This window comes from Parasteatoda tepidariorum, chromosome 10 (genome assembly GCF_982258835.1).
Source record: "Parasteatoda tepidariorum strain Cologne lab strain chromosome 10, Ptep-v5.0, whole genome shotgun sequence".
Taxonomy (NCBI): Eukaryota; Metazoa; Arthropoda; class Arachnida; order Araneae; family Theridiidae; genus Parasteatoda; species Parasteatoda tepidariorum.
The window spans coordinates 17,357,181-17,379,621 of NC_141764.1; the positions used below are offsets into that span (position 1 = coordinate 17,357,181).

The 22,441-nt window shown below is 26.6% G+C and overlaps 1 long non-coding RNA gene across 4 annotated transcripts in view; it reads left to right on the forward strand.

Moving 5' to 3' along the window:
• LOC122269183 (uncharacterized) overlaps positions 1–20,681 on the forward strand; it is an 87,787-nt gene extending 67,106 nt beyond the window's left edge. For 2 of the 4 annotated variants that reach the window (XR_015429624.1, XR_015429623.1), the window contains 3 exons: positions 4,688–4,731; positions 7,724–7,815; positions 20,340–20,681. This is a non-coding gene — a long non-coding RNA (uncharacterized LOC122269183). Of the gene's footprint in view, positions 1–4,687; positions 4,732–7,723; positions 8,170–20,339 lie in introns of those variants that run through there. The other 2 variants (XR_015429626.1, XR_015429625.1) reach the window with 1 other exon arrangement.
• The last annotated feature ends 1,760 nt before the right edge of the window (positions 20,682–22,441 follow it).

The following is a 22,441-nucleotide window of genomic DNA, read 5'->3' on the forward strand; positions in this document are numbered from 1 at the left end:
CACGATGTTGCAAATAGTAATTTACTTGACTAAATAATTTTCACTATGATTTAAGATGTATATTTTAATTTAAATTAATCAACCAGTAATTTAATTAGATTTATACTTTTCAAAATAATTGTTCAAAATTGATAATTATACTTCTAAATTAAAAATTTCTAGCATTAAATCGAATTTTGTAAAAAAGTTTTGAAAAAAAAAAAATATTATTAACAATAAAGTACATGTTTCGAACAACAAGAGTTTTGAGAGCATACGACAATATCAACTGATAATTTCTATGACCGATATCTTATTAGTTAATCTCTATTTCTTAAAATTATTACGATATCTTTAGCTCATTAAATCACACATAAAATTAGATTTTCCATGTTGCAATCAAGGAATCACTCATGGAACATGAACTCTCTAACCAAAATATTTTATTCTTGGAAATTAATAAACAAAAAAATAACTATATAGTGTTCTATTACAAGCAAATGCAAAACTCAATTGAATGAAACATTTAAAGCTTGATTTGATGTGTAATTTTATTTGTATAAGTTCATCATATTCATACTGTATTGATGAAAGTTAAATATTTCTTAGCGAACGTTTCGTTTCTATTTTACAATTTAATAAAAACTCCTCTTATAAAATTGCTCTGTTATTTAATTTTTTAAAATTTTCCTTTAAGACAAAGTGACCTTTTCCGTTATTATGATACTAAAAAAATTATAAGGTGATCTCAGCATATTTATGTAAATCGAATATTCCACCATAAAAAAAATCTGGCAATTAAAAAAACCATGATTTTTGTAATTTTCAATATAATCTCTTTAAACTTATGGTTTAGATGTAAGAACGAGCTCATTTTCTCTTTCATAATTTTTAGTAAAATATTAATTAGTTCTTGACTTTTTTCAATTTTAAACCAATATGAATGCATAGAATACTATAACAAAGATATTATATGACAAAACTGATAAGAGCTAAACATTTCCTTGTATTTATAGTTCAGCTTTTTAATCGAAGTAGAAAATTGTTAATATCGATTATGCTTCATTAATTAGTAACCTATTTTTCAGGAACATTTTAATTTTCAGAACTTAATTAATTAATCAGTTCTATATATTTTAAATTCCTGAATAAACTTTATAGTTGTGCTCTACAAAAAATTCTAGGTTTTAATATAGTTATTTAAAGGAACTTTGATATTATTATTGTGCCATCAAATATGAAAAAAAAATAATAAAAATAATTGAAAGGGGGAAAAAGTATCGATTTAGAACATGCAACTAACAATAATAAATGAAAAATCAAGTTTTTTTTTTTCACTTTCGTTTTGAAGAAACGTTTTGAAGAAAAAGACAAAGCAAAATGTTTCTCTTCTAAGAAAAAAAATTCTACCCTTTACCATTCTTTGCAGCAGCGAAGACAAGAATCACACCCACTCTTTGAAAAAAACAAGAGAGCAAGTCCTAAAACAATGATGGTTTGGAAAATCTCTGCCCGCAAGTTTTCGTGTATACGCATTGAACTAAATACGCATATCAGTAGCACAGAATCATTACATTAAGCCTGCTCAATTACTTCAACACAGGCATACGTCATACGATTACCTTTAGGATAATAAGTGAGTGTGAAAAATCTCTTTAACTATTTTTCGTTGTTTGTCTAATAACTTTTAATTATTGTAAATTATTATTAATTGTATCATTGGTACATTGATGAAATGCTGCTTAAAATCTTCTAAGTAATTACTTTTCGTAGAATACTCAGTAACTTTAATATTATTGTTGCTTAATAATCGCCCGATTTTTACAGTATGAATTGAAATCTCATTAACAATTGCATTGTATGGCACTCAATAACTTTATTACTTACTTTACTTATTTACTCGTTCTTTATTACTCAGTATCTTTATTATGTATTGTTAGTTCAGTGTAACTTAAAAAATGTCTGAAAATTTTAAACAAAACTAAACTGGCTTTTTAAATCGAAATTGTTAAAAATTGTAAAATCAATTTATCAGATTTATGATTGGTTATACACAAAAACCTATAAGTGATAATGCGTCTCAAAAAAGATAATTTCAGTGTGATTTAGTAAAACTACATTCTATATCTGTACAATCCAAATTCTTTTCTATCGATCGCCGAAATGCATTCTTTCTCGTGGACTCTTTCCAGTACTTTCTTTCTTTCCTTCTTTTTCATTCGAAAATGCGCGACATCTCGACTGAGCATCCAGGTCAAAATCGTTTTTCGGTCTCTCTTGTAATAGCAATGTAGAGGAATATCGTTCTTTTCTGACTTCCCCAACACACTCACTATCCCCCCCCTTCTAATCTAGAGCTGCCCACCCCCCGACAAAACAGAATTCCCTATCTCTTGAAGTTGAAAGAAATTCTTCTGTATTCCCTGTTTCAGTAGGGAATCAGGGAGAAATAGATAAGGTAAGGAAACATGATGCTGAAATTGAAGGAGGAAGGGAAAAAAAGATGAGCACCTTTTTTTTTTTGGTACCTATTAGGGAGGGAGGAGCAGTCTTTTGTCAGTTTTAGAGATATTTCCCGTTTATTTATCACCAGTGGGGTATTCCATTGGATAAACAGTGATAAGCAAAATAATTTAGATGGTGTTTCGAGAAAAATTCGGTGCATTTCTTGTTATCACCTTAAAAACACCAAAAAACACAAAGAGAAGAAAAAAATGCACCTAGTCATAAAATATTTATGAATTATAGTGGTTGTTCCACGATGTCACTTACTAAACGACTTGCATATTAAAAATACATAAAATAACAAAGAATAATTCATTTTCAAAGGAGAAAGTAAAAAGATTTGAATTATTCAAAATTTGAAACAATTGAAATAGGATTTGGTTTTAAAAAAAATTACAAAAAATATTTGTGGGCCTAGTAGTTATCGACTATGTCAACCTTCATCTATGAAAAGGTACCCCGACATAGAGTCGATTTAACATGTCTAATATAATAGTGAATTGTAGTTGTAATTTCGTAGTGGTAGATACGCTACATATTATAACACATAACTGAGTACAAGATTTCACTTATAATACTCATAATAAGTAATTTATCACAAAAGGCGCTTGATTTTATGAGAATGCGCAAATTGGATGGCATTAACAAATAAATAAACATTCTGCATAATTTCCAGCGTGTGTAAAATAATATCAAAATGAATTATTTTGTCTTAATGATCGGATATTTGCGCACTAAGTGCCATTCTTAATTGCTTAAAGGATAGTCTACATATATACTAATTATTTAGTATTTACCATTAATTTTAGTACTAATTATAATTATTTAGTGCTACATTACAAAACTAGGATCAAAAATTTTTTTTTCTCTTCTTTAACGTACTTTATTTTTCTGACAAATTTCATTTAAATTTTAGGTTTTGTCATTTAAATAGTTAAAAACGATATAAAAATATGTTCACTCAAAACAATTCGAACAATTCAACTTTTTCTTTGACCGTTATGAAAAAAAGTAATATTCATTATAAATTATTTTTTGAATTGAATTATCTTCGAAAAAATGCATGCAAAAAGTTTTCGATCTGCTTGAAAACTTTCCAAAATATGGCGAAATACACAAAAAAGTAAAATGAACATTAAGGGGTTCAAACTTTCGTCCGCTCTCCTGCTAAGTTATTGGAGCCATATTGTGGCAACTCTTCTTATTTTGAGAATCAAAAATCCAAATCTGTCGAAAAAAAAAGCACGTTTATTCTGCAAACCTACGTTTTTGGGTCTAATTTTATTACTTAATAAATAATTAGAATTTTTAGGATTGATAATTCAAACTGTGCACTTCTGTGAAAATCTATCAGAAAAGAATTACTCAGTGTCTTGTTTTTTTCTTCTTTTTTCTTTTACTCTCTTAGTGCACACATAATTTTGAACCATGCAAAATAATTGTGAGATAATCTTTTGCTCATTTTCGCTTAATTTTACGTGACTAGTTATTTGACATCAACAAAAACACAAAATAGGAAAAGTTAAACGTTTGTTTCAACAAATCTTTTAAGACCTTAAATAGTGCTTCAAGATTATTTGTTTTTCGTGATCACGTTGACTTCTTGGAACATTTTCATTATATTTACACAAACCTTACTCTCAACATAGCCATACGGATCAGAATTCGAAATATTGTTGGAAAAATTTGCAAGATTGGCATGAATAAAAAATCCTGGGGAATATAATGTCGATTCGAATTGTGTATATTCTAACTGAAGAGATTTCTCTGTTTGAAATATTCATAAAAAAGTTTAAATTAGACTAAAGAATGCATACGATTCTCTTAAAAATACTGCGTACAACGTATATTGAAAATATGTAAAATATGCAGAGGTGCATTCCAAATGTGTATGACTGTCTACTAATGTGTAATTTATGCGAGTAGAATCATCTCCAACAACCTTTTTTTTTAAATTTTTAATTTTTTTTCCTATTAAATATTTTTAAAGGAAATAAATTATATCGGAATAATTTTTTTTGTGTCGTAAAATAAATTTCTTAGGCGTTCCAAAATTGAAAGCTAATTTTGATGCATGCATTTCTTATAGTTAATATGATTGAATTAATTCTCAATATTTTGACAATAATGAAAAAAAGTCTTAAATTACTTGTTTAATACTTTAAGTTATTTAAATGGGTTATTATTTTTTTTTATATTACAGAGAGATATTCAGCTGCGATGTTTTCTAGAGAATACATACAGAAGGTACAGAGAAATTGATACTTTTTTTAAACTCATTATGCAATTTATTTATTTACTTTTTTTTGGCCAAATTTTTTTTTGTTTTGTTTTTTTCTCACTAATGACTACAATATTGATTTTCCTTTTATTTCATGAGTAATTATTTATTCTTGGTATTAAGTTCTCTATTAACAATTACTATCATTCAGATAAATCAATTTCTTTTTGTAATATAATCTTGAGAATGTATTTTCAAAATATCGCAGATCAATTAGCAAATGCAACAGATTCAGGTTAAGAACCACTAATTTATTTAATTCATTTTAATGATATTTGTTGTGAAAGTAAGATTTAAAATTTAGTAAGTTTAGTAATTTTTGTAAATTTATGGGACTTATGTTCGGATCGGATCTTACGATTAATTTCTATGATCGGGTCTTATTATTATGGGTTTCATGTTTAACTCTTGGAGTAAAGCTGCATAAGCTTTGAAACAAGCAGCATCATATAAGGTCTTTCAGTGACTCCATTGCAAAAAACCCACATTTTTAGTGATATTAAAAGCATATTTAAGAATATTTAATTTTTTAATCTATTTTTATTTCTATTTTCTATCTATTCATATTCATTTTTCTACATATAATAACAAAAATATTAGCAATTAAAGCCATTTAATAATATGTATACTCATATAAGACTTTTATCAATACAAAAACAGGCAATTCATTATTGTTGAAACAAAACATTTAAAATATTAAATAATGGTTATAACACATTGGGATTAAAAAGGAAAATTCAAATAATGTAATTTTATTTATTGCACGAGATATTAGGTTTGTTGTAATGCATTATTATTATTTTCACCGTTTGTGACCTTGAAAAGTTATTATTATTTTTTTTTTAATAATCGTATAATCGGTACAACGTGACAATAAAAATAAACTTTATGATCAATTTTAGAATTTTTTAAACATGATTTCTGCAAACAAATTGATTATTTTTATTTCCTTTCGTAGAATGTATTTTATTGAGTTTTTTAAAACACATACAGCATCGGCTGCGCAGATGTGATTTTTTATCTTTTTATTTATTTAATTTTTTTTCGTGGGGAAGGCGGTAATTTCAAAACTTCTAAAATCATCGTATTTTTTAATAAAAATGTTTAACAAAATATTCCTTTTTGTTAATTTTTATTAAATAAATTTATTATTCAAAAAACTTCAAGTGGGTATTCATTAGTTCGAAACGTATTCAACAAAATTATTAATTTATCTTTAACAGCAAAAATTTTTTAATATTAAATATTTATTCTTAATTCTATCCTTTATTCTAATCATATTCAGCAAAGCTATTCCTTTATTCCAAAAAAACAGTTATTCATTCCTTCTAATTTTAAATATTTTAGTGAAAGGGACGCAGTGGTTATTTTTTGATTCCACTTAATTATCTGAAAATAAAAATAGACTATTTTAATTCAGCTAAGCAAAATAATTTTAAAAATAAGAAAAGGTTTTTTCTTTCTTCGAAACATTGACGTCTGAAACCATTTAATTAAAATTCAACACAAAACAACAACAGCCATTCTTCCAATTGAAAGAAAATATTCTTTCATATTAAGAACAGAAATTTTAATTAAAAAAAGGCTGCTCTGACCTTAATTAACAGATTTGATTCTACGTTTTGTTAACTATGTGACATATCTCTGCTGTTATTAACTTGATTTTCTCATGTAATCCGAAAAACAACAGTGCAAAAAAAAAAAATTATGTATTTTTATTGAGGATATGTCTATTTTTTTTTCATAATAGAAGTGATAACTCCAAAACTCTCAATTAAATAGTGTGAAAAATATCCAACTTTAATATGCGAAAAAAATCTGGAAAGCATATCCAAAAGAAACTGGTTATATATCCTACAAAAATGGCACTCAGGTCATTTTGTTGCTCCGCGAAATGAAAATTTATAAAAATAACTGCTTTATTTAACATTATTTAAAGGCATTCTAAAAATAAACTTTATAAAACACTTATATTATTAATAACAATGTCTTATCTTTTTCTGTCTTCCATGTGATTGAAGATCGATATTATTAAATTAAAACTCTTAAAGGAAGATTTGAGTGAAGACAAACGTCTTCTAATCGATGTAACGACAATCGATCTTCTAAGATTTACTGATATCAAGAAGTATTGTACACGGAGACAAAAAATTCCCGTAACATTACCGTACTTTATAACAATAACGTTTCTGGTAAAAAAAAATATTTAAAAAAAAGAAACAAATTTTGATAATGGAAAACAAAATTCGAGCATTTAAATCATTCATTTGGTAATTTTACCATTCATATGTCAACGGGTGACTGGAATTCCGATTTTACTAATTATAATTCTTATTACCGCACAGTTAGAAATAATTTTAAAAAAAACTGAACAATAAATTTTACCGAATAAATGGATTTTATGCCATATATAAAGTATCATAATAAAATTTCTAAATTTTACCACATTTAACAAATTTTATCACACATTATAAAACCATATTTTACTGTTACCAAATCCAAAATAACAAAATTCAAATACAATACCAAAATCATTACCATAGCGCTTCGTTAAAAATTACTGAACTTTTTGGTGTTCCCATAGCGTCAGACCAAATATTACCATATTCTGTTAGTTTTGGTCATACTTTTTTTTCTCAGTAAATAAGTCTATGTAAGTTTTCGTGTAATTATTTTTGTAATAAGAAATAAAAATTTCAAAATTTGTAAAAATAAAAATAATAAGATATAAATAAATAAATGGTTCAAAACTCAGATTCAAAAATTTTAAAAGTATTGCAACTTTTTTTCCATTAGTCAATATTCAACAAAAAATGGTATTGTAGTTATTTTTCTACCCTACTAGATTATCCGAAATTAAAAATAAAGGTTTTATTAACTCTTCAGATTGCACCCTAAAATTAAACTTGAGAAAATACCTCTATAATAAATAACAATTTTTTTCTTTCTTCTAAATAGGGACGACTTCCACGTGGATTGAAGATTGATATCATTAAATTAAAACTCACTAATGAAGATTTAATTGAAGACAAGACAAAAGACAAACAACGGTCGGTCTTCTAATTGAAAGAAAATACTCGCATCAGGAAGTATCATTAATTAACATTTAGCTGAAATTTATGTTCTCTTTTTGTTCTTCGACGTGGGGCGCCATCTAAGATGGAATGTTCAGCGTCCTTTTTTTAGAATTGCGCGTGGGTTTTTGCTACAATTCTTTCATTATATGTTGCTACAAGAAGACAAAAGACCAAGGACATTGAATTCAAATATATTTGACAGATCAACAGTGTAGCGAGGCTTTTAATAACTACATTATATTCTTTAAACGATCAGTGATTAATTTACGTTCTCTTGAACTGTATACTTGAGAGAGATGAGGAACATAATTAAATGATTTATTTGCATGAAGAGATTTTTCTTTGCAAAGGTTTTGTTTTTAATTTGAATTTATGAGGAAGTGTTACGAATGCTGTCGACGTGATGTTAAGAAAGTAACATTTGAAATAACTTATGCTGTAATAATGTAATCGTTCTGCCTTGAGATTGTGTAAGATTTTATTCTCAAACGAATTTATTATTTTTTCTTACATAGGGGCATTCTATAAAGAAATGTTTACCAATAAAGCAAAAGTTACATAATTTATCATTTTTATAGGTGAAGAACAGTAAGCATGAATTTAACTATTTTTTAATTGAGAATTTTCAACGTTGCAATTTTTAAAAAGACTGCACAAAATTTGCAGACACAAAGCAGCAAAATTAAAATTTCTATCAATGAAAAAATATCACAATTATTTTATAATCTTTGCTTAATATCTTTTTTATTTGTATACATTTATTTTCTGTTTTTTTTTTTTTTTTTTTTTAAATCGGATATAGATTTTTATGTTAGGTAAAAAAAAATTTCACTTTTTTTGCAGTTCTCAGTTCTTGCTTTTAAAGATAAATTTAATCATTAGTAGAATGGATATATTTATTTAATCAAGAAAATGAGAAAAAATGAATAACAAAACAGATTAATAACATTATTTACGTAACAATAACATTATTTACGTAACAGATTCGCATAAAGACAAAAGATATTTTTAGTTTTTTTATAGTTCTTATATTTCAGAATAAGAAAGTTTAATCAAAATAAATAAATCTTTTCAAAAAAAAAAAAAATATTTACGTATTCCTTGAAAAAACATTTAACTTCTTAATTAGCATCTTTTTTATAAATAAATTTGTAACTTATCTTGTTTATATATAGATTTTTAAATCACTCACCTCGAATAGAAATTTTAATTGTGCGTGTTCTTTTTAATGTTAAAGATAAATTCCACTTTTATAAATATATAAGTTTTAGGAACAAATAGAATCAAAACATCTCTATAACCCCCAAATCATTACTCTTATAATGAAACAAAATATTTGAACTCTAAGTTAGCATCTCATTTATATGTTTGTGACTTTTTTTGTTACCAAATATAAAACTTAAGTGAACTTCTAATGCAATTTTCTGAGAGTAGGTGAATTTATTTTAAATCTATAGATAAATTTGCAACTGGAATAATTATCATTCAACAAATAAAATTAGATATGAAAATTAATAGAAAAAATGGATTTTTTTTTTTACTTTCTTGTAGGTTAGAAATAAAACTTTATCGACACAGGGAAAAGAATTCTGATAAAATTACTATACTTGCATCAAAATGATATATCTGCTAAGAGAAATCACAATTCTGCTCATTAATTCAAAATATAAGGTATTTAAATAATTTATTTGGTAATTTTACCGTTTACTATGATAACCATTCTCGGAAGTTCTGTTTTTCAAAATCAAAGTTCTTATTTCCATTCATTTAGTAACAAATACAAAACTGAAGAGTAAATTTACCCAAATAAATAGTTTTTTGTCATACCTTAAAGTATCATGATAAAAATAATCAAAACTTTCTGTCACTTATTTTAACATTTATTCGGTAATTTTAAACTTTTGACGTCTATGCCTTTTACCAGATAGAATGGTAATAAACTGTTTATAATATTATGGTTTATTTAAAATGGCGGTTTATTTAAATGGTAGAGAGTTATTATTGGTTAAGAAACGTTAATTATTTCTTATTCTAATACAATTTCCCGTTTTTAACATGGGATAAAGGGACTTGAATAATAGCTTCAATTGGAACCCTCTACCTCACTTTTAAATAACGTTTGGCAGAAAGATGAGACTGCTGCAAAAAATAGTTCTGAAAAAAAACAAAAAACATTACCATTTAAAGAATTTTTAATTTATTTACTGTTTCCCATACATATGCAGGTTTGTGTTCCTCGTACAAAACACCAAGTTGAAGAACAGATTGCTCAAATTAGAGAAGGACAATACAAAGATGCATCTGGTGTAATGTGGAGGTAGCGGGTGTGAATTCCAGTCCCAGGATGTATGTTTGTAGTGTTTTTCTTTATCTTGTGCTATCTGTATTTCAAATTGACAGGGGAAGGTCTAGGTTTGTAAAGAGCACACAATATCCTGAAGATGTGTGAGGAACAATAAGTAAATTGATAGAAATAAATAAGTGCATCCAGGGATACGTTATGATTCGAATTCTTACCTCTACGCTTCTATTTTAGGATGTTGGTACAGATTTGATGGGTAGTAATTTAATATAGCCTTTTCCATTCATTTGTACATTTTCAAATGCAAATTTTTTACAGTTTTAAATGACGGTAGATGTCAGCTTATAGATTCCATAGGGAAAAAAATCTATTTACTGATGAAAAAAAATTAACAAGTGTTTACTAAGTAAAATAGAGGTTATCATACTGAATATTTTTTCGCCACTTAAACTCATACTAGTACTGTTAGAATAATCGACTTTTGGTGTGAATTACCAAATTTTATCACATTTATTTCCAAACAACATAATAATAAAAACTCTATATTATTGTTAATTTTACCAAAATATTTCAGTAAAAATTACCGAGCTTTTTGATGCTGTGATAGGGTCAGAAATTCGGTACATTTTACCATATTCTGAGTTCTGACCATACTTCATTTGTCAGTTTAAAAATAGCGTCAAAACAACTTTAGTTTTGACCATACTTTACATCTGGTAGTTTTGACCATATGCTATTTCTCAGTGTAAAAATCGCATCAAAACATCTTAATAGCAACACAATCCTTACTTATACTCTGACAAACAAGAATACTTTTAGAAGAAAAAAATAATATTAAGAAGAATAACAATAGTAACTTCTAAATTCGGTAGCATTTCATTTTTTTTTATAAACTTGTATATGGAGTCATAAATTTGTCCTATTTGTATTTGTATTTTAGTAAACAGTTTTTAAAATTATTAAATTACAATTATATAGCCTTTTAAATTTATCTTTAATTCCCTTTTCAAACTGTGCATACAGTTTAATTATAAAGCTAAACTAACCATTGAAAATATGATATCATTATGTAAGAATTATGCAAAAATTAAATACTTTCAGCAGATTTTTTACTTCATAATTAAAATTTTTATCGAAAAATAACATCAAAACATCACAATAATCACACAATCTTTACATATACTCCATTATTTGACTTATTAGTTAGCGTCTTTTGTAACTCTGTCTGTTATCAAATATATAGCTTTTTAAGTATACCTCTAATTCATTTTTTCAATAGTGCTCTCCGATTCTACTTTCAAAGGTAATTTTACAACTTGACAACATTAACTTTTCTTTATATTATCGCTCTGTGGCATTCATATCAAAGTAATTGACGAAGCGACGACTGAATTTAAATTTCTTTTTTGTTTCCTATCTGTAATTGAATCTGTCACCTGCCTTCGGTCTTATTCACCTATTTGATAACGATCGCTTTTTATGGCTAAATATGTTTGTAACATATATTCTTTTCAAACGCGGCCGAGTGGAATATTTTGTACGTGAGGAGAAAAAGTAATTTTCGAAATGATGGTAAATATGTAAAGGATATTAAAGAAGCATTTACTACGTTCGTTTCCCATACTTTGTATTTTACAAGAAAATAGGTTTTAATTTTGTATCGAAGTGAATTCAAAACAAAACCGTATTTCAGGGGGGGAAATGCTTGCTTTCTTAAAAAAGAAAACAACAAAAAAGACAAACAAATTATAGTTTTTATTTTGGAAGCTGACTTATATAAGTTCTATATATAAATGATAATGTTATAAAGATGTAGGCATAGTATGAATAGATGGAACACTTCTTGCAAAAATATTCCTTAAAAGATTATTTCTATTGGTATAACAGAATAATAATCAAAAACATTTTAGCTTCTTTAAAAATAAAAAATTGATGGTAACTATGATTTTAAAACTTAATTGTGGTAGAAACTAAATAAATAAATAAAAATAGTAAATAATTCTATGATTCATTACACAAAACAGAGGTAGGTTACGTTCTTAAAATTTAAAATGCATTCATAATTTAAAAAAAAAAATTCGGAATAAGAAAAATAGTTCGCTATTTATATGTTTCAAAGATTACAAGGTATTATGAAGTTAAATTAAATTAAAAATATTGCAAAGTGCAACTATTAAGGTAACTGATCAGCAATATTTTCTACCATTTCTGTTACAAAATATATATTTATCTCTTTATGTGTAAGCTAATTATTAAAAACTAAGCTATACTTGAAATGAAGAAAACACTGAATTATTTTGAAGGAATAAAAAGCATTTTATTGACAAAATATTCAACGAGAAAAGAATGAAATTAAAAAAACCCTTATATTGTGTCATTAAAATATTGAAAGTATTTATTTTAGCATCACTCAATTATATTGTAAACTGCATTAAAAATAATAGAAATTATTTACTTTAGGGTTTTAGTTTTTTAGAAATTTTCAGCTTTCTAATCATATATATTTTTTTTAAGATGAGAATAAGAAAAGTAAAAAGTAAGACAACTTTAATTTAAAAGTTTAACTTTCGAAATTTAAGAAAAAATAAGACTAGTAATTAAATTCTTTTCTCAGAAAGTAGTATAATACTTGGCGTATTCGCATCCTTTATTCGAACTTGAATATCTATTTGATTTTTAAAAGTTACGTGTAATTTAAAACATCTCAATGCATACACATTAAAATATTTAAACTTTATTTTCTCGTAATTTTGAAAATGTTACTACCTTGTTACTCCAAAAAATTCATATTAATAGCTAAATAATATTTTTAAACGACCCATAATTTGTGTTTGCTCAAATACTATGTATAGATACTTTACACGGAGAAATAAATTCCGCTAAAATTACCGGGCTGCATGGTAATAACATGTCTAGTTAACAGAGAAAAAAAAATGCATTTTAAATTATAAAATCCAAATCATTCATTTGGAAATTTTTCGATACATATAGTAAAGGCTTACCGGAAATTCTGATTTTCAAAATTATAGTTCTCATTATGAAATATTTAATAAAAAATATACAATTGAAAAGTAAATTTAACCAAATAAGTGGTTTTTATGCCGTGTTCTAAGGTATCATGACAAATTATACCTCATAAACAAAATTTTATCTCTTAATATAAAGCCATATTTTATTGTTAATTTTACCGAAATTATTATCGTAGTGTTTCGGTAAAAATTACCGCAATTTTTGGTGCTTCCATAGAGTAAGAAGCATGGTAAAATTTTCCTTATTCTGGTAGTTTTTATCATATTTTTCCTCTTAGTGTACAAATGCATAATCCTAATTCCATATTATTAATGTATAAAATCATGCTATTAATGCTGTTTTCGAAGATCTGTCACTGAAGAAAATAAAGAAAAAGCCATAGTTTAAGTGCCTTGCATTTGAAGCAATGCAATGATTTTAAGCCATATAATCTTGCCGGGAAGAATTATCTGGACTTAAAAACAGACAAATAACTTAAATATTTTAAAAGTTATTAACTTTTTTAAATCACATATTTTTCCACTTGGATGAAAATAATCAAAATTACTGCCTTATTCTCAATTTTTGCAAATTTTTATGAGATCGAGTAATGCAGCATTGGAGTAGGTTTTTAAATATTAAAAAATTAAATCACAAACGCTTTTTATTTCTACAGAACTATGGCTTTTATTTAGATTGACGTTTTGAGCCGTTTTCAAAATAAGCATAGACAGCGTTGAGTTTAGATAGGCTTCCCCTAACAATCATGAGTAACAGTTGCTCCAAGTAACAGTAACTCCAAGCAGTAATAAAAACAGCACACTTTTTGCCGAAAAATCATCGTTTCATATTTCGACGGAGTCTTCGATATTAATGGATAAGCTCATACTATTAATAAATAACTACAAACTATTAATGTAAATGAAATAAGGTTTGTATTGGAATGAAATTTTCTTCTTCTTTTTATTAAAAGAAAGCTACATATTATTAATAGATCGTCACAAACTTCGAAACACTAGTCCCAACTGTTATTTGATGACCTCACACTATCTAATAATTGGTCAAACAGATTTGTAAAAAAAACTTATTATAAATATTCGAATTCAGCTTTTCAAGATATTTTAGAAACATAACTCGTAGCTAATATCTTAAAACAAAGTTCAGTTTTTATATCTTCGAAATTTTCAGAAACTTCTGAACTGCAATACCGAGAAGATTCTGAAATGCAATTGGTGCAAAGATCCCCATTCCTTTAACATTACGGTTTCAGAACACCGCAGGATAATGAATTCGCTGCATCGATTACTATGTTTGCTCCCCCCTTCTTGCTATATCTCTACGAATAAAGTTCTTTTTTTTTCTATATTTTTTTTTTTTTTTGGAGTTGGCAGAGAATTTGAAGAAGGCTGGGTCTTATTGATTTAGTGGACGACTACTCTAAAAGCTGAACTCCGATAAAAGTCTTTCCAATGAAAGCGCCCCGTAAAATAAGCAAAGAAAATATCTGCAGAGCACCAAAGAAAAAGAAAAAATGCATAACGGCAAACGAAAAAAAAAAAAAAAATTTCCAAACAAAGATCCTCGCTTGTTCGTTCATTCTTTTTTCCCTTCTCTTCATTTTTTTGCAGAAAAATCCGCGACGCAAGTAAAATGGAATAAAAATACCTTCACTTTTAAAGAAAGATAAAAAAAAAAGAACAAAAAAAAAGAGAGAAAGAGGCAGTGAAGGATAAAATCAAACTAGTATAAATTTTTGCAGAGATCCTTGTATTTTTTTTAAACTTGTGTATGCTTTTAAACTTCTAAACTTTGCTCTAGTGTAAGGGGGTTTAGAAAAGGGTAGTCAGGAAAAAGGGAATGCAGGGAGTGAGGAACGTAAAAAGTCCAGATTGATAACTTGGTTCGAAAAAGCTTTAAGTTCTAAGGGTTAAGCGAAGCATTTTTAAAACGGAATTTTTTCTGTCTTTTATCTACTTTAGACTGACGAAAGTTGGAAGATTTGATATTTGTAAAACACTTTTATAAAATATAATTTTTTTCCCGGGAGGGGGTAATAACTCAAGAATAAATTAAAATTAAAACTAGTATGAATTCTTTTAAACTGCAGAGTAACGAACTTATGCTAAATTTTGTAAGGGATTCAGAATGAAAAGAGAATTGTTATACCATTTTTGTGTGAGAAATTTTGAAAATTATTTCATCATTTACAAAATGATTTGATAACCGGCGATGGCTGATTGATACGAATCTTCATCTGGCTTGCACCGACCACAGTGTTGACGTGAAATATCCTCAGTGTTTGACAGATCATGGGTTAGAAACTCTTTGCCATCAGGCTAATCGTTAGAGATTCTCGTGATCTTCCTCTCCATGTAACGCAAATGCGGGTTAGTTACATCAAAAAGTCCTCCACGAAGACAAATTTCTCCCACTACTTGATCCAGGAGTTCCCTTGTCTTCTGGATCTGGTTGAAAGTTACACGGCTACGGAGTTGAACATTCGCAGTAGGAAACCCGAAAATTGGGTTGGCTTTTCAACGACGGTTAAAAAAAAAAAATGTGTGATTGTAAGAATTATAATTTTCAAAATCAGAATTTCCGGTTCAGAATTATGGTTCTTTTTACCAGAAATGTAATTACCTTACAGTAAGGAGATTTTATCAGGTTTGTTTTTCCTCTTTTCCTTTGTTCTGCACTAATTAAAATTTTTTTCCTCATTTGTAAAATGTCTAATTCTGTAAAGAACTGAAAAGCCAGGTATTATATTCCAAGGTACTATAGTACCATACCAAAGGAAATTATTTTAGGCCAATTAAGAAGCCCACAATGTGGAACTATATGTAACTATGATGTATATATATATATATATATATATATATATATATATATATATATATATATATATATATATATATATATATATATATATATATATATATATATATATATATATATATATATATATATATATATATATATATATATATATATATATATATATATATATATATATATATATATATATATATATATATATATATATATAGATAGATAGATAGATAGAATATGATTTTCCTCTGTGCATAGGTTCTACACAAATTAAAATTGTTTACATCACTTGCAAAATATCTACATCTGTAAAGAACTCAGAAAAAAATTCAAACAAGAATTGTTACACAAGTTTCACAGTAGGGATAATTAGAACTGTTTCATCACTCATACAATAACTACCATGTACACTTTAAAAAATTTGGTGTATAGGTTCCACATTTTCGGCGTTGAGATAAACTAAAAAATTTTTGCAGTGCCGGTACCAAAGTTTTTTAATTTATTTTTTCACTGTTATTGCTTCATTTGATCGTTTCTACATGTTTAATTAATAAAAGCATATATTTTCATCCACATTCGAATCAATTCAATGGCTTCATAGAAAAAACAAATTCGCATCAAAAAATACTTCATATATAAAAACAGCACATTTTTCAACGCATTTTATATTCATGTAAATGTTTCCAAACAATTATCATTTTATAAATTTTCGATAATTTTTTGCGCCAAAGCTAATTTTTGCATGAGCCTTTACTACTTACTTAAAAACGTATTTATGTTACCTCATACAGAAAATATAGATAAATTTTTTACAGTGTAAGCAATGATACATTTCTCAAGTAGTTTAATTAATAACTTTTTGGACTATTTGATGCTAACAAGAATATCTCAAAACTCTAAGAATAATCAAAGATAGCTCTTATGAATGTATATATATCCACTCAATTTTTGTAAAAAAAAGTTAGTCTTTTTAAAATTTCGAAATGTTTTTTTTTTTTTTTTTTTGCTATAAATGTACAAATTGATCAATGAATTTGAAGTTATAAAGCAAAATGAAGAAAAAAATAACTTAAAACATGTGTATTTTATATTTAAATATTTGAAGCGACAATTATTTATCACAATAATAGTAGTCAATTTTTAAAAAAAAATTTCAAAAAATTAAATTTTTAATTCAAAATTCATGTTTTCCAATTTTTTTTAAGAGAAAACAATTGTTAAAGTATTTCGAAAAGAAAAAGAAAAGCGAAAAAGGGGTTCGAAGCTAATATTGCATGATTAGGAGCTCCTTCGCTTTCGTATTTCGTTATGTATTAAAACTATCATTGGAATATAATAATAGAAAAGTGAAACTTAAATTTCTTTGGTGTTACTTAATGCAAACATAAAATATGAAACCAAAACAGTATTTAATTACGAATGTTTGTTTTTCGATTACCTTCTTCTTCTTTCTTTTATTTTTTGCATTTTTTTAAATTGTATTTTTTTAATGCATACTTTTAGAATTTTCTGGGAATTTCATGCAATTTTGGAGTAATTTCTTTTTCATTTTAGAGCATTTCTTACAGTTTTTTCAGTATGTTTTTTAATTTTCTAAGAGTAATACATCATTTTTACAACTTTCACGAATTTTAATAAAATTGCACTGTTTAACACATTACAGTTTCCAGGAAAAAGATTTGACCTTTGAGTTGAGCTATTGATAAAACAGAAATAACTTCTGCGGAATACATAGCAGGTGAGATAGTTCATTCCCAATGACCGTTCATTGTCTCAACCACTGAGCCATCTCGGCTCTCCTCGATTAGTAAGTCTGCCCATTATAGTGACCCTTTTCTTATGATGTTGATCAAGTCAAAAAATAGTGTGATGAAACACGTTATTTCAAGTTAACACCAAATCGCGTTTTCATATACTATTTAAAGGGTATAATTTAAAAATAAGCACTAATTGTTGAATAAGCTTATCTTAATCACTCACCCGTTTACTCCGAACGAGAATTATTTCCATTTGCGAAAACACCGATGTTGGCAAACTTCGATCATTGTCTGAGATTGTTTACATTTGAATACAAGATGGCGGCGTGGGTTAGCGAAAATCTTCGACGTTGTTATACATCAACCAAAACAAAAGTTGCCTTTAAAATATAAATGTATGTTTTTAGTTGTACTATGAGGATAATTATATTTTAATTTTTAAATCTCAGCGAAATGTTTTAAGTTATTTTATCATGTATAATTTCCATCTGCTTCCGTTCTGTTAAGCCTGATTCGAATTTCTCTTAATGTTTAAGAATTAGTGTAGATATACGTTCTAAATTAAAGACTCTTTACTATAAATTGTATTACAAAAATAACTTTAATGACTTTTATGTGTATATTAGTCTACTATAATTATAAATTCTATTGTTACTAAATACAAAAAGACAATAAATAAATAAGTAAAAAAAAAGAAAAAGAAATAATATGAATAAACTGAATTTCTCATGCAGTTATGTAATGAATACGGGTTTTCGGCTAAACCCAGCGGTGCATGGTTGAAATGAGTTCTGCTCATGGCTCTCACCGACCACAATGCTGCAGTAAAATATCCTCAGTGGTAGACAGATCCTGTGCTAGAGTCCCCTTGTCATCTGGTTAACCGAGGGAGGTTTGCCTGGTTTTCATCTCAGTATAACTCAAATGCGGGTTAGTTCCATCAAGAAAGCCTCCATGAAGGCTAGTTTTTCCTAATGCTTGAGCCAGAAGCTCCCTTGCCTTCTGGATTGGATTCAAAATTACAAGGCCATAGAGTTGAACATTGATAGTCGTAAACTCAGATTTGGAACGGCTGTTTATCGCCAGTTATAAAAGAAAATAGAACGCAATATTTATAACCCACCAATTTTGAAAAAACTCTGAGAACTAAAAGTGTGAAATTAAAAAATGAATTAAGTTAACCTGATTTCAGTTTAAATGTTTGTCATGTAACAAATGGGTCACTCATCAGACATTTGTAACTAAAAACTGAAAAAAAGAACTTATTACAATTGCTACGTGTATAATTTATTTTAGTACGCTTTATAGTTAAAAAAAACACAAATATAGCAAAAGATGAGCACGGCATATTACGAGAAGTTCACTATTACGACAAATTCCAAGTCACCGATAAGATGCTAACATTAAAGATACAAAAATTGTATATTATTAACGAGCTAAAAATCACCTGCCTTCCGCAATTGCGACTACTTCTTTTTGACGAAAATATATTTTTCTGATGAACAGGCAATGTTATGCAAAAAGGGCAAAATTAATTTCATTTTTGTTTATGGTATCAATATATTATTTCCTCTTACAAGTAAAAACGAGCATGATCTCACCTTACTTTCTACTTACAACTTTCTACTTTTGCTCAAAATAAAAGGAAACGAGGTAAATATGTCCATTTCTTTTCTTTTTTCCATGTTTTCTTTTCCTTTCTTTTATTTTTTATTGCTATTTTTACATTATATCCGTGCATTTGTCCGTAAATAGAAACTCTTTATAATGGGGATCTGTTGTTACAACAGATTTTTAATGTATTTTAAATTTGGTATTTTGCTTTTTGCATTGATGTAAAGTAATGCTTTCATAAAACTATATTAATAGTCACACAAAGAAATTTTTCTATGTGCTAGTTAAAGATATTATAAAACCACTTGTTGAAGTAACTTACGATCAACTTTTAAAGAAACATAAACCAAAACAAGTTACAAAATGAATGAGAGAAAAAAAATGAATAAAAACATTTCGAAGTCAAACGTCTGGCGAAATCCACAGGTAAACTCCCAAAGTAGTTTGAGACTGCCTGCACTTCCTATATTTTAATATATAGTAAAACTTTTATTGACAAGATAAATCGCTTAAGTATCGCTTAAAAGGGCAATAACGCGGGAATTACGGCTCCCGCAGATATAGGTCTGAGGCACTTTGATGGAGTTAGAAAATATGGCAAAATTTTGGCAGGTTTCACTACTTCATTCAAAAATGAATATGCCTTTTTTCAATAATTAAAATGAATAAATAATAATAATAAACATTCTTTTGATGGGAGGAAAGACAAAAGAGAAACGGAATTTCTTACAAATCTGGCGAACATGTTCGAAAAAGGGTGGTGCGGTTTTGAACAGGGAAATTTTAGAGTCGTTCTTAACCTGTAATAAAAATTTTATTATCGCAATAAATCCTTAAAGTGCTATGAAACCAACAGCGTTTCTTACTGGGTACAAATTATAGCTGTCTTAGAAAAAGGAGCTAAAATGTTTATGTGCGAAAACATTGTTAACATTCAATTCCTTTATTTTGTTTCACTGTATTTTTATTTATTTTTTTACTTAAAGGTGTTCTGGTGAAGTGGTCAAGATTTTGGACAATCCCACCCCCCTCCTGTGAGAGATGTCATTGGTTGTCAGGGACATTCTGATATCGCCGCTTAGCATGTCATCATGTGATAATCACTCAACAAAAGATTTTTATGGCCGGTCCCTGAAGTTTGTTCGGCTTATGGCACTTTCCTACTTAAACACCCCATATCACGTGGATGGCTCAAGAGTTAAAGTTTTAAATATATTGTGTTGCTTATTTTTAAGATAATGTTATATTTTAATAGTAATTTTTAATTAATTACAAATATTTGGACTGTAAAACTTGAGAATACGTAAGTCAATTTCTTTTTTATTGAAAAATGTTATTTTTTAAGTGTTTTAAGTTTCCTTTTAAAATAATTTTTAGTATATATTCATCTTCTTTTTTATTTCTTTTGGTAGAAATTTGAGTGTTAAAGTTTTAAATATATATTTTGTGTTGCTTATTTTTAAGTTAATGTTATATATTTAATAGTAATTTTGAATTAATTCAAATATTTGGTTTATAAAACTTGAGAATTCGTAAGTCATTTTCTTTTTTATTGAAAAATATAACTTTTTAAGTGTTCTAAATTTCTTTTCAAAATAATTTTTAGTATATATTCATCTTCATTTCTGTTCCTTATTTTTGAAATTTTGTATTATTCGTAATTTTTAATTATTTAATCAGTTTACATTTTTTGTCACAACAATCAATTTTCTTAGTTACCAATTACAAAACACATCTCTTTGTTACTATACCAGACATTGCTTTTGATTTAATGTTAATTCACTATACCTGTTAAAAAGATGAACTCAAATCAGCTCCAATAAAAATTTAAGCTGGTTTTTTTTTTTAAATTTAATTTCAGTTTAGTTTTTTGTTAATTATAACTTCAACAAAAGGGTAGAGATAGAAAAACTTGATTTGAAAGTGAAAAATTGAAGTGAAATCGTTCAATGCTATTTTGTTAAGTATGTCTTATTTAAATTACTTCTGTTGTGATGACTTATCTTTTTGCACGTGAAGTTTAAGACTAATTCAAGTATAAATAATTTAAGTTTAAAACTAATTATTTCTGAAATTAATACTAGATAATTTTGATAACTGAAGATCTTTCAATGTTTACCAAGTTTTTAAACATTGAATTCAATATTGTTCATTGAAAAAAAAAAGGAACATACTATTATTATTTTATTTACCAAAATCAAGTACAAAGGAAAGAGTTTGATATTATTAATATTTAAGGTGAAAGAAATTTGTTAAAAAGTACTCAGTTTACTCGAAAAATGTAAAGTAAATGGATATTAAATATAACATTTTTAATAAATATTTTTATTAAATGTAACTCATTAATATTTTTAGTGTGATAAAAAAAATTAGAGCACTTGTTCCTACGTTAGGAAATTTATTATTTTATTTGTTAAATTGCTAAAATGCGCATATTTTTTTAAATTAACATTTATTTGTTCATTTCTTAAATAATTATTTTTTGACATCTTCAAACAATATTACTAATTTATTATGAAGTAATTTATACGACTTATATAATTTTTATTATGAAGAACGTTGCCAAACTAAGCCTAAAGTTTGTTAAGCAAAATTCAAAAAAAGTAAATTGAAAATTAGTTTTATTTTTCATTAATCGCTAGTTTATTCACTTATTTTTAAAAAAAATACAGACACATATTTGATTTTCCGTCGATAAAATAATAAGTACGATTCTTGAAAAAAAATTAATTAAATAAAAAGAACTAAAATGAATTTAATTTTCTCCGCTATCATTGATTCATTGATTTAAAAGATTTGATTATATAAAATAAATCATAAGAAATAAATCATAAGTAGCAGATATTATTTAAAAAATAAAAATTTTAAATTATTTTAGTTACATTTCAATTTAGCTCACTAAAAGAAAAGAAATTAAGTAACAAATATTCGAATATTTTTAAAGATTGTAATCAAAATTAAGAAATAGCATAATTATAATCATAATTTTTTTTCTTCATTTTTCGAATCAAGTGGTTTATAAATTATAAATACATAAGACTTATCCAAATAAAATGATGTTATACAAAAGAAAAAATTTAAAAAACGT